The sequence below is a fragment of the Delphinapterus leucas genome, chromosome 5, assembly GCF_059928025.1.
Source record: "Delphinapterus leucas isolate spDelLeu-1000000601 "Yukka" chromosome 5, BTC_Dleu_Yukka2, whole genome shotgun sequence".
In the NCBI taxonomy this organism is placed as follows: domain Eukaryota; kingdom Metazoa; phylum Chordata; class Mammalia; order Artiodactyla; family Monodontidae; genus Delphinapterus; species Delphinapterus leucas.
The window spans coordinates 136,066,949-136,080,533 of record NC_143133.1 but is presented as its reverse complement, the minus strand read 5'-3'; positions in this window follow the sequence as shown (position 1 = coordinate 136,080,533).

Genomic DNA, 13,585 nt, shown 5'->3' with positions numbered 1-13,585 from the left:
TTGACTCGCACAGCAGTCAGTAAAAGGTACCCTCCGCTCCAAAAGCTACCTGGATTATCGTTTCATTATTGCTACCAATAGATCACACACGTAAGTTTTGCTATAATTTATCTATAATGGATTTAAAAGCCAACCACTGTCATATTTTTCATAGGAATAAATTCACCAGCAGACTCAAAGATGCTTACCTAACAACAAAAAGTTATAAATAAAATTTTAACGGAGGAGAAGATATACCTAAATTTTGGTACATCCCTGCACTGGAATAGGATGAAACCATTCCCTTAAATTATGAAACTTTGATGACACGGGGAAAACGTTCATCATACAATATTACCAGCGAAAAGTAGGGGGGATGTGTATCAACATTATGAGACTGAATTTATAAGACGTGAAAAGAATTACGCCCAAAGATACCATTAGGAAAAATAGTTTGTTAATAAAATCTAGCCAACACTTCTGAAATTTTATCAAGGGAAATGCTTCTTGCCGTTGTCGTGTTCGCTTCACATGTTGCGAAATGAAATATCACCTGTAAATTTTATGATTGAATGGTTTTGAAGGACGTGTGTGTAATTCTTGAAACAAATATGGAACCAAATTCTAACTGGGAAAACATCACATCAAGGACGCAGCTTACTTAGGAGTGAGAACCCTGCTGGGGTCATGCTCCAGGCAGGAATTCTTTTCCTATATTACCCTATTGTAAATCAGGGCTATGTTGCTTGGGCCGTATGCTTTTGCTCTGAGCACCTGGTGAGGGTTACTTTCTCAGGGTTTTGGAGGCTGGGAGGGGAGGGTCTCGACATCTGAACATGTGCGCGTTAGGTGGTCGCAGTGCTGGAGGTGAGTCCAAAATCGACCAGAGGTTAATGTGCTTAAGCTTTTGGTGTCCCCTGTGTCATCTTTCCCATAATTTCCCCCAAGAAGGTTCTGTTTCCTTTCTGAGTAATTATCACTGACATACATCTGGCAACTTAATCCATGAGAGTCTTTCTGTAGTTGTGTAAGTCAAATTCACCTTGCATTGAAGCATCCTTGAACTTTAAATGTTAGACGTAGTCAGGCTGTGAGCCTGGTTCCCACGGGCTCTGATTTGTAGGACAGCTTTCACGGGTGCTAAATACAAGTTAACAACTGCAGTGCTGATAAAAGAGACAATCTCTAAGTAAAACATCCCACCTCCCCCTGTGTGGCCTTTTCCAACAGATCAAGTTTACCGCATGCTTTACCCACAGATTCCGGCTTAGTCCTGCCAGCCACTCTTCTGCAGAAACTTAGCAGTGTAAAAATCATCACCACATTGTCTTCCAGCTCCCTCGGTGATGTCACTGATTCTTAACCTTTTCTGGATCAAGTCCTCTGACAGAGTACGTGTGTTTACAAACTGTCCACATACAGCTCCATGAAGTTCACAGGGAATTTTAAGTGCATTCATGGACCTCAGTCTAAGAGCTTTCGCTCTAAGCGCTAAAATATATAACCAGATTTCTGTAGTAGACACTTGGAATAGGGACTCTTTCCAGTGGAGAACTCTGTTGATTTTCTGAGAAAATTCTATTACTGAATTCTATTTTCCCACTGATTTACACTGTTATTTCAGAGATGCATATCTAAATATATATATATATACGGAAATATATAATAAAGTGAACTCAGACACAAGCATCCCTGAGAAACAGGGGCTTTCCAATATCACGTGATTAATAAACAGCAAATTCTGAAATTAAAAATAACCGTTGAGATGCAGGATGAGGAAATGTATCTTAATGGAGAAATTCTCCATGGATTCTTTTTCACAAAAATCAAATTTGTTCACTCTTCGCCTTCATACTTCCTAGAAGATCCACCTCAAAACACATCTGGATATACACCTCTCACAAGGACTGGAAGGAACTCTGGCCGGTGATGTGGCCACACCGTTAGAATAGCTTGCAGCCTGAGACAGCGGCAGATTGAATAGAATCCTTTGACAAGTTCCGGTAAAGGGACACGTATGCCTTAGAGGGAATGTCAGTGGAGCAAGTGCCGGGGAACAGAGGTCAGAGTATCTTTTTGACTGAAATACCTGTACATGAATACAGAGAATATGGCCAATAGGCAAAATGAGGATTGAAATCATAAAGGACTGGGAAGCACAGCCTTATGACTATGACAAAGCTGAGCACGGTGATGTGGATGAAAGGCACGTGCAAAGGCCAGGGTATACTTTGTTTAAAGGAGCAAAAAGGAGAGTACTTGGGTGAAAAAAAAAGAATGTCAAAAGGAGCGCGTTGCTGGACTATGTTAAGGATGGCTGTGCCGTCTATGGTCTGAGAACGTTCCCTCCTGTAGAGCGGTCAGGGGGCACTGAGGCAAAGTGTAACGTGGAGGGGCTCTCAGTTCAACAAACATTTGCGGACTGTGTCTTCTATGGTGAGATCAGTACAAGCTGCAAATGCTGTCCACTGAGTGATACCAGTGCCTCCCTGAGGTTGGCCCCCGACCTGCTAAGGGAGAGAAACTCAGCTATGATGGTCGCTGGTGCCCAGAAGGGACAAACGACTACTCCACACCTATCGTGTACCAGCCACGTGGCATCACACCTTACTTACCTAATCTAGTTCCCAGCAGTGGTCCTCTGATCTCTGCATCACACAGGAGCAAAGGGGGAAATCAAAAATATTAATAAATGGTCTAAGGTCATGTAGGTAGAGGTGGATTGACCCCAAAGCCCTGGCGGAACAACCCAACCTCCTGCTGGATAAAGCAAGGGGTGAAGCACACATTTTTGGAAGCAGTAAAAATCTGTGAAGGCATTGCAGGGCAAGTGGCATTTGAGCTAGGTCTGGAAGGATGGATAGGATTTTGCAATAAGCGAGAAGGGGAAAGGAGCTGAAAGCAGAACAAAGGCACCTATGAAGGTAAGGAGCTGAGGCAATGCGCGGTGAGAGAAGCAATGGAAGAGCTGGTAGAGTGGACCGTCTGGACCAGGGTCACGAGAAAGCCGTGGGAACTTTATCGCACCAGGTGACAGAGAAGATTTTTGAGGAGGGGATGGACCTGTGTTTTATTTAGTTGCCTCTTTACAGAAATACAACGTTCTTTGTGTTTGGTGGGAGCGGGGGGCTGGAAAAAGAACAGAGGTAGTGCAGAGAGAGAAATCATATTCAAGAGGAAAACTAAATTAAGAAATTGACAGTAAAGCTTGAAAGACAATGGGAATCTAGGCTGGAGCAGTGGGGGTGGGTCCAGAATTAGCTGGTTCAGTGGTGAAACAAGGCTGGGTGGTTGATAAGATGCTGAACGGAGAGGGATACATTCAGCATGCCTCCCAAGGTAAGAACTTGGTAGGTACCACTCACTAATTAACAGAAACAAAAAAAGAGGAGGATTGGGTGAAGTGAATTCCTTCTAAGTGGTACCCACAGAACATTCAGGTAGACGGTTTAGGTGACCAAAGCTCGAACTCAGAAAGAAGAGTGGGGTTGGAGGTGGGGTGGGTGTGAGATGACCAGTCCGTGGGGAACTGAAGTCAGGGAAGTGCAGGGGTTGAATCAGGAAAAGCAGGTAAAGAACCAAGATGAGTGAAGAGAATTCAGCACAGGAGGCTGAAGGAGGTCCTGGAAGAGAACTAAGAGCAAAGGCGTCCTGGGAAACAAGTACAGAAAGAGTGTCAAGAAAGCGAGTGGTTGGTGGCATCACATCCGTTTACTGACGGCTACAGGCATTATAATGATGTACTTTCTTTTGGCACAATATAATAGTATAATATATATTTTTCTTTTTCAGACGTTGGTTCCGTCTGTTGACCACAGCTCAGGGTACACCAACACCTAGAGACCTCTACCATGTCAGTGCTTCTGAAACTTTATGTGGATGTGAATCACTGAGGAGCTCATTAAAATACAGATCCCAACCCAGTAGGTCTTCTGTGGAGACCCATGTCTGCATTTCTACAAACTCCAAGTGATGCTACTCGCGCACGAACCCCACTTGTATTTCAAGGTGCTAGACCAGCTGTTGCAAGCCTAGGCTACTTTAACAAGAATGCCACATCCAGGCCAAAGAAAGTTCTGGTCTCAACAGGCTTTGGGAATCAGGATGCAACTTTAAGACACGTGGTCTACACACAGAACAGAATATGAAGCCGTGACATCTGAGGTTTGGTATGGGCACTGGCAAGCTTCACTTGCAAAAGGCAACTCAGAGAAAAAACTGGCAAGTTGTCTTCCAATATGTGAAGGAGAGAGCCTCAGTTTTTACAAAGGTCAAAACCTGGACTGATGGGTGGAATTTGCTGGCAAATAGATTTGTTTTTTGAACTGTCTGAAGAAATCCTGACCCAGTAAGTACTGTCTACCCTCGCTGAATGTTTTCAAATGAAGTTTTTTCTTTTAAAAATTTTTATTGACGTATAGTTGATTTATACTATTGTGTTAGTTTCAGGTATACAGAAAAGTGAATCAGTTATACATACATATGTATCGATTCTTTTTCAGATTCTTTTCCTTATAGGTTATTACAGAGTATTGAGAAGAGTTATTACAGAGTTGTGAGAAGGTCCTTGTTGGTTATCTATTTTACATATACTAGTGTGTATGTTAATCCCAAACTCCTAGTTTATCCCTCTCCCCAACCTTTCCCCTTTGGTAACCATAAATTTGATTTCTATGTTTGTGAGTCTATTTCTGTTTGGTAAATAAATTCATTTGCATCATTTTTTTATTAGATTCCACATATAAGTGATATCAAATGAAGTTTTCAATGTAAGAGCAGGGAGAAATCTCAGAAGGCATGTAGTTTAAACTATTCACAGATTTAACATATGAGGAAAAGTGGTAGAAGTTTATATGTAACACTCAGGTTATGTTCGAACACTGGTTATTGTATTGAAGCCTTGACTTCAAAGGCCATTTTTAACTGAATGATCGTTTACATTCATAAGCTTGAGCAATTAGGTACAGATCTTCATTCTAGGAACCAATTTTACAGTCAACTTGTTAAGCAAACAAAAAGGAAATTTAGTGGATTTTGTGGGGGGGGGGCGGTTCTGAGAAATATCAGGAATTTGCATCTATAATAAAATCAGGACACTACCTAGGTACTTAACCATGGGTTACACGTGATTAAATGGCTGTGAATCATCTCATGGACCAACTGGAACCATGAGAGGTGATAAGAAGGTAATTTGGATGTTGACTGTTAAATTTATTGCTTCGAAATTCATTGAACAAGTGTCGTATGTGAGATCTTAGGGTGGTCATTGAGGCTACTGATGGATTTACTTCTATGGCAGGACTGTGGGACAGAGGGCTGCCTGTGAAACCTGAGGAGGAGAGGGCTGGGCCGTGCCCTGTCAAAGCGTCTCAGAATCTTTGAGCCCAGAGTGTATCCGCTGTAACTGCAGGGTGACAAGTGGGCACATTAAGGGCTTTAGGCACCATGATCATGTCTGATAGAAATAGCGGTAGTCTACAACAAGGTATCAGCTCACACCAGTCAGAATGGCCATCATCACAAAGTCTACAAACAATAAATGCTGGAGCGGGTGTGGAGAAAAGGGAACCCTCCTACACTGTTGGTGGGAATGTAAATTGGTGCAGCCACTATGGAGAACAGTATGGAGGTTCCTTAAAAACCTAAAAGTAGAGTTACCATACGATCCAATAATCCCACTCCTGGGCATATCTCTGGAGAAAACTCTAATTCGAAAAGATGCATGCACCCCAGTGTTCATTGAGGCACTATTTACAATGGCCAAGACATGGAAGCAACCTAAATGTCCATCGACAGATGAATGGATAAAGAAGATGTGGTACAAATACACAATGGAATATCAGCCATAAAAAGAACAAAACAATGCTATTTGCAGTGACATGGATGGACCTAGAGATTGTCATACTGACTGAATTAAGTCAGACAGAAAATGACAAATATCATATGGTATCGCTTATATATAGAATCTTAAAAACTGGTACAAATAAACTTACTTACAAAACAGAGATACAGTCAAAGACGTAGAAAACATGGGATTGACATATATATACTAATATGTAAATGGATAACTAATAAGAATCTGCTGTATAAAAAAATAAGATAAAATTCAAAAGAAAAAGAAAACAAACTTACGGTCACCAAGGGATAAGGGGTGGGAGGGATAAACTAGGAATTGGGGAATAACAGATACACACTACCATATGTAAAATAGATAAACAACAAGGACCTACTGTGTGGCACAGGGCACTCTACTCAATACCTTCTGATAGCCTTTAATGGAAAAGAATCTAAAAAGAATACGTATACATATGAATCACTTTGCTGTCACCTGAAACTAAGGCAACATTGTAATCAGCTCTACTTCAATAAAAAAAGTGATTCTATAAGAACAGAAATAGCAGCAGTCTGGCGATGGAGGCAAAGGGCTTCATGACCTGTTTTGATTCCAGGATTTTGCTGAGCACCCACGGTCTACGTTTTCCTAAACAGACATCGGGCAACATCTTTGATCAAGTTCAAGAGTAAAAATGAAGCTTGTTTTACAGAGAGAAGAACACAGGTTTTGTTTATTCACAGGCTAATTTTAAAAGCAGACGCAAGTGCAGGCACAACAGTTGCCTTCTCCCAGGAAGAGAAACCAAATATGGACCTCATAATTGTCTTCAAACGTTTTTACATGTCTGTGTGTGATGCCAAGTAATTATTCTGTCATGGCACATTCTCACTTCCTGACTCAGTCTCCAGCTGCAGACATCAAGATGAAAAACTTTCCACAAAGGTAATCATTGCAAAGTAGTGAAGTAGTTTTGGATAAAAGGCAGTTTAGAAACAAATCACTCTGATTTATTACCATGCCAGTTGACGGCGGCAAGACGTACGTCTTGTTAACAACTATTTGTTTGCCTTAATTCCACGATGATGACACAATATATTGTCAAAGCAGATATGCCTTATGCAATACAGGAAAAAGTTGATTTAGCAAATCCCGTACGTTAAGCCATCCAAATATACGATGGCAGTCAAAAATTCATCGGTTGAATTATCACGTCTTCCAGAAGACTTCTAAAGATATTCACCATAGGATTGGTCAATATGAGCCTCTTCGTCTTCTGCTTTTTGCTTCTGGTCAGTTTCTTCTCAAGGTAGTCAAGTCCAGTAGCCCCTCAGGCTCCAGGGTTTCCAGGAGCTAAGCTGGAAGTGATCCCAGCTCCCTCCCTCCTGCTTCTGCTCAAATGCTGGCAAATCATGTTTTCAGATCACAGCTTTAGGACTGAAAACAAGGCACATCAAATCTGGTCAATGAATTATTCATGTATTTCCTGCTCTCCTTTTAATAGATTTTGCTCCGGATACATATGACACATAGTTGCTGATCTCTGAACACTCTGAAATTAAGACTGCCAGTCTGGAAATTTGGAAGATAAGCCCTACCACACATACTATCTTGAAGAAAATAGCACCTGCATTAGGAGATATTAACTTTATTCCTTGTGCAGGTTACTTGGAATGCGTCTTATTTTCTGGATTTTGGAGGGAATTGCTCCTTAAAATTTGTCTATTGCTTATTTTTATTAAATATATACACATTTTAGTTACACCAGAAACTAGGTTATTTCATATAAATGATATTTTATTTACATCTCTCTATCTGGGATGTCATTGAAGCTAGTTGTCTATTGGTAAGTCCATCAGGTACTTCTTTAAATAACTGTACTAAAATTGATAATTTTTTCCCCTAGGATTTCTTTTAACAGGAAACTCATATAGTGTTTAGTGGGTTGTCATGGGTTTGACTTATATTGGAGGTGTCACTTAAGGAGGTAATACTAAGCTCTTTAAACGGAGTTAAATTTTGTGCTTCTTAGTATTTACTGATTAAATGGATTGAAGACCATTACAAAATTTAAAATACTTTGTTTTTTGCCTAAACAGGAGATTAAAAAACACTTGTACGGAATTTCAATTTAGCTTAGAAAATAATTGCATTTTTTTTCTACCTGACTTCTGTGGAAGACCTTGAAATTAGACTAGTGTAATATCTCAGTCTTTCTGAACAGATGGGCAAAACATCCACCACCCACCTAGTACTGAGTAGCATTAATAATTTTAAAAATTAAACCTGCAGCAAGATTTAAAGACAGAGTTCATATTTCATAGAGTCAGATAATATTTAGTTTATACGTATAAAATGGAAATAGCTTATTTCAGTAGCAAAAAATTTTTAAGCAAAAATTAAATGATCATTAGAGTCACAATAATTTATAATATTAAAAGAGTTTCTAACACCAGGATAATAACAGTCAAGGGGAGCTTAATCTCAGAAACAAAATTCCAACAAAAAGTTCAGTTGCTAGTAGCATCCAAGAAAGGGACATATTCCTGCTACATGAATGAGAATTTAAGAGTGAAAGAGGAGTTTATGGTGAGGCTTAGGATAATCTCCATTCCAACCCCTCTTTCCAGATACAGGACTGAGGTAAAATTCTAAGCATCCTCACAAATATGGCTAACTTTAAAGAGAAACAGTCAGAGGAGGTAGCATTATATTTCTCTCTGTTGTGAGTAGAAGGGCAAGGAGCAATGGTTTCTGGGGAGGCAGTTGAAACATGGAAATCGGAGAGTGGGGGCTGATGTCCTCAGGCAAGAGGAGAGACTCAAGGTCTTTGCACAAGGCTTGAATATGATCTGAAACCTTCCTCTCTCCTTTCCCCACTCCATGAAGAGTGGATGCTTCTCCCAGAGTGAATCCCAGCATGAGATATTTTACAAGGGGGCTGAGCAGAATTCTTTCATCAATACCACACTGTTTTGATTACTGTAGCTTTGTAGTATTGTCTGAAGTCTGGGAGCATTATTCCTCCTGCTTTGTTCTTTTCCCTCAGGATTGCTTTGGCAATTCTGGATCTTTTATGGTTCCATATAAATTTTGGGATTATTTATTCTAGTTCTGTGAAAAATGTCATGGGTAATTTGATAGGGATTGCATTAAATCTGTAGATTGCTTTGGGTAGTATGGCCATTTTAACAACATTAATTCTTCCAATCAAAAAGCATGGGAAATCTTTCCATTTCTTTGAATCGTCTTTAATTTCCTTTTTTAATGTTATGTAGTTCTCAGCATAAACATCTTTCACCTCCTTGGTGAGCTTTATTCCTAAGTATTTTATTTTACATTTTGATGCGATTTTAAAAGGGATTGTTTATTTACATCACTTTCTGATGCCATCAAAAAGAATGAAATAATGCCATTTGCAGCAACATGGATGGACCTAGAGGTTATCATCCTAAGCGAAGTAAGTCAGAAAGAGAAATACAAATAACATATGATGTCACTTAAATGTGGAATCGAAAATATGATACAAATCAACATATCTATGAAACAAAAACAAGACTCACAAATATAGAGAACAGATTTGTGGTCACCAAGGGGGAAGGGTGTAGGCGAGGGGTGGACTGGGAGTTTGGGATTAGCATATGCGAACTGTTATATATAGAATTGATAAACACAATGTCCTACTGTATAGCACAGGGAATAATATTCAATATCCTGTGATAAACCATCATGGAAAAGAATGTATATCTGTGTAGAACTGAATCACTTTGCTGTACAGCAGAAATTAACGCACTGTAAATCAACTATACTTACTTAAAAAAAAAAAATCTGCACATTTCTCCAAATGCTCTTGACCTCCTTCCTCCACAAGAAACAGAAAATTAAATAGAATATAGTATCTAATCCTCAAACTGTAGTTCTGGTTGGCAAACAAGTTGTAGAAAAGTAAAAAAGGAGTCAAGAATTTACCCTTCCCACACAGAGTAAACAGTATTCTGGACGTAAACTATACATATGTAACTAATCAGAAAAGAATTAAAGGCATGGAGATTATATAAATAACCTAATGTTTTATAAAGAAAGAGGAAGGAAGGAAGGAAGGAAGGATGGAGAGTGAGAGAGAGAGAAAGTTTGGAGAGAAAAATAACCTAAAGAACAGAAGAAAATTTCCCAAGATGCTTTAAGTTATAAAAGAGCTTATTAAAAATATAAACATTAAACATTATTATTAAATGTTTCAACGTTTTGTATTAGTTAAACGTTTATTAAAACATAACATAGGGCTTCCCTGGTGGCGCAGTGGTTGAGAGTCCGCCTGCCAATGCAGGGGACACGGGTTCGTGCCCCGGTCCGGGAGGATCCCACATGCCGCGGAGCGGCTGGGCCCGTGAGCCATGGCCGCTGAGCCTGCGCGTCCAGAGCCTGTGCTCCGCAACGGGAGAGGCCGCACGGTGAGAGGCCCGCGTACCGCAAAAAACAAACACAAACAAACAAACAAAAAACATAAATAATATACTACAGTGAGAATGGTTACTGAAGAGGTGGACCACACTGTCCAAGAGCTTACTTCCTTTTCTTAACAGCAAAATGACAGATGCTGACTGAACTAGAAGCAAGTGCTTTGCAAGTGGTTTTATGTTTTTAACATTTTCAAGAACATTTTTTCACAATTTTAGTGGGATCGTTTAAGCAGATTATATCTTGTGTTGATGAAACATTTTCCAAAGTACGTATTTTTCTGTCCCATTTCAATTTTCTGTCCGTAAGTTTCAAGTGAAGGTATTCAGGAAAGTTTCACTAAAAAACAGCAAGTATGATATGACCTCCTTTTAAATGAAATACCTATTAGTCACTCTCGCCAAATAATGTTGTGTAACAAACACCCTCAAGACCCCAGCAGCTTACAGCAAGAATTGATCGTTTCTCACCCAAGTGCATGTGGGTTGCCTGGGCTCAGCAGGACTTGACCCCATGGCAGGGACTGGGTTCAGAAAAGCAGCAGGAGTTCTGGTCCAGGGTGCTCTCTGGAGCACACTCTTCTGGTGATGGCAGCAAAGACAGCAAACCATCTGCGCCAGCACATGGCACCTGTCACAGGTACTTTCCTCCTGTAGGTTAGAGCAAGACATGGCAAAGACCAAATTCAAATGGGAACATATAGCCATGGCAAAGGTATAGACATCAGGCACTACTACTGGGGACACAACTGAGTCCAGTAATCCCCTAATACCACCCATTCACTTATCTATACAATGACAGGCATAGATAGAAATGGTGTGGGCTAGGGTGATAGAATTTTAGATTTTTTTTTTACTTTATTCCTTGTTTTTTTTGTTGTTGTTGTTTGTTTTTTTGAAGGGAGCTTTATTTCTTAAATGCTGCAGTATATAATTTAAAAAAATACTGCACTTGTAATTAAAAAAATAATATTGAGATATAATTTGAGCACAAAAATTTCACCCTTTTGAAGTGTGTAACTCAGTGGTTTTTAGTATATTCAAATAACTATCGCCACTATCAAATTTCAGAATATTTTCATCACTCCAAAGAGAAAACCTGTACTCACCAATAGCACCCCCTTCCACTAGCCACTGGCAAAACACTAGTCCCCTTTCTTTCTGTATAGATCTGTCAATACTGAACATTGCATATAGATGGAATCATACATTCTATGGCCTTTTGTGAAGGGCTTCTTCTCCCTAGCATAATGTTTTCAGGGTTCATCCAAGCTGTAGCCTGTATCAGTACTTCTTTGCTTTTTATTGCCTAATAATATTCCATTGCATGGATATACAACATTTGGTTTATCCGTTTATTAGTTGATGGACATTTGGGTGGTTTCTATTTTTTGACTATCATGAAAGATGTTGTTATGAACTGTCACGTGCAAGACTTTCAATTTTCTTGAGTATATACCCAGGAGTGGAGTTACTGAGTCATATATTAGGTTTGGGTTTAAGGTTTTGAAGAATTGCGTCACTGTTTTCCAAACTGGCCACACAATTTTACAACTTTTTTTTTTTTTTTTTTTTTTTGAGGTACGCAGGTCTCTCACTGCTGTGGCCTCTCCCGTTGCGGAGCACAGGCTCCGGATGCGCAGGCTCAGCGGCCATGGCTCACGGGCCCAGCCGCTCCGTGGCATCTGGGATCCTCCCAGACCGGGGCACGAACCCGTGTCCCCTGCATCGGCAGGCGGACTCTCAACCACTGCGCCACCAGGGAAGCCCCCAATTTTACAATTTGACCAGCAATGTATAAAGCTCCAATTTCTCCACATCCTCCCCAACACTTATTACTGTCTGTCTTTTGGATTCTCGCCTTTCCAGGGGGTGTAAAGTGGTTATCTCACGATTTTAATTTGCATTTCCCTAATGACAAATAACGTTAGCTATCTTTCTATGTGCTTCTTGGCCATTTGTGTATATACATATATTTTTTGAGAAATGTGCATTCAGGCCCTTTGCTCATTTTTCTATTGAATTATCTTTTTATTGTTGAGTTGTGAGAGTTCTTTATACATTTTAAATGTAAGACCCTAATCAGATATATGAATTGCAAAAATTTTTTCACATTATGTGGTTTTTCTTTTCATATTCTTTACGATGTCCTTTGAAGAACAAAAGTTTTTAATTTAATAATGCCCAGTTTATTTTTTTGTCACGTGTGTTTTTGGCATCATATCTGAGACATGATCACCTAAATCTAAGGCCCTCAGAATTTTCTCCTATATGTCTTTCTTAAGAGTGTCATATTTCACCTCTTACATTTAGGTCTTTGATTCATTTTGAGTTAATTTCTGTATATGGTGTTAGGTAAGGGTCCAAATTTATTCTTTTGCATGTGGATACCCAGTGGTCCTAGCACCATTTGCTGAAAAAAGAATACCTTTTCACCATTGTATTGTCTTGGCAGCCTGGCTAAAATCAATTGACCGTAAATGTAAGGGTTTACTTCTGGACTCTCAATTTGCTGCACGTCTAAATTTATTAGACTTAACCACACTATTTCTATAGCTTTGTAGTAAGTTTCAAAGTTGGGAAGTGTGAGTGCTCTAAATTTGTAGTTCTTTTTCAAGATTTCTTAGCTATTTGGGTCCCTTGCATCTTCACATGCATTTTAGGACCAGCTTTCCTACTTGTTAAAAAAAAAAAGCTAGCTGGGATTGCATTTATAATCTTTTAAAATAATGAAGTTATTAATGTTAAAAGCTATATTTCCTGCCAAAATACTAAATTTCTTCCTAAAATTTTATATAGATTTAAACTGAATAAAAATTACTATAATGCCTTAGGAGTTACTAAAGAAATTGGATTTGGTGTAGGTGGCTGTTCAAATGCTTTCTGAAGCAGAGTGCAAAAGTATATAATGAACATTTTAATACACATAGGAGGAAATTATTGAAATAGGGCTTCCCTGGTGGTGCAGTGGTTGAGAGTCCGCCTGCCGATGCAGGGGACGCGGGTTCGTGCCCCGGTCCGGGAAGATCCCACATGCCGCGGAGTGGCTGGGCCCGTGAGCCATGGCCGTTGAGCCTGCGTGTCCGGAGCCTGTGCTCCTCAACGGGAGAGGCCACAACAGTGAGAGGCCCGCGTACCGCAAAAAAAAAAAAAAAAAAAAAAAATTATTGAAATAGATGAGTCCGGAACCATTGGTCCATAGAGAGTGCTAGCACACGAAACAGGAAGACTCACAGACATAGAGAACAGACTTGCGGTTGCCCGGGGTGGGGGGGTAGGGGAGGGATGGATCGGGAGTGTGGGGTCAGCAGATGCA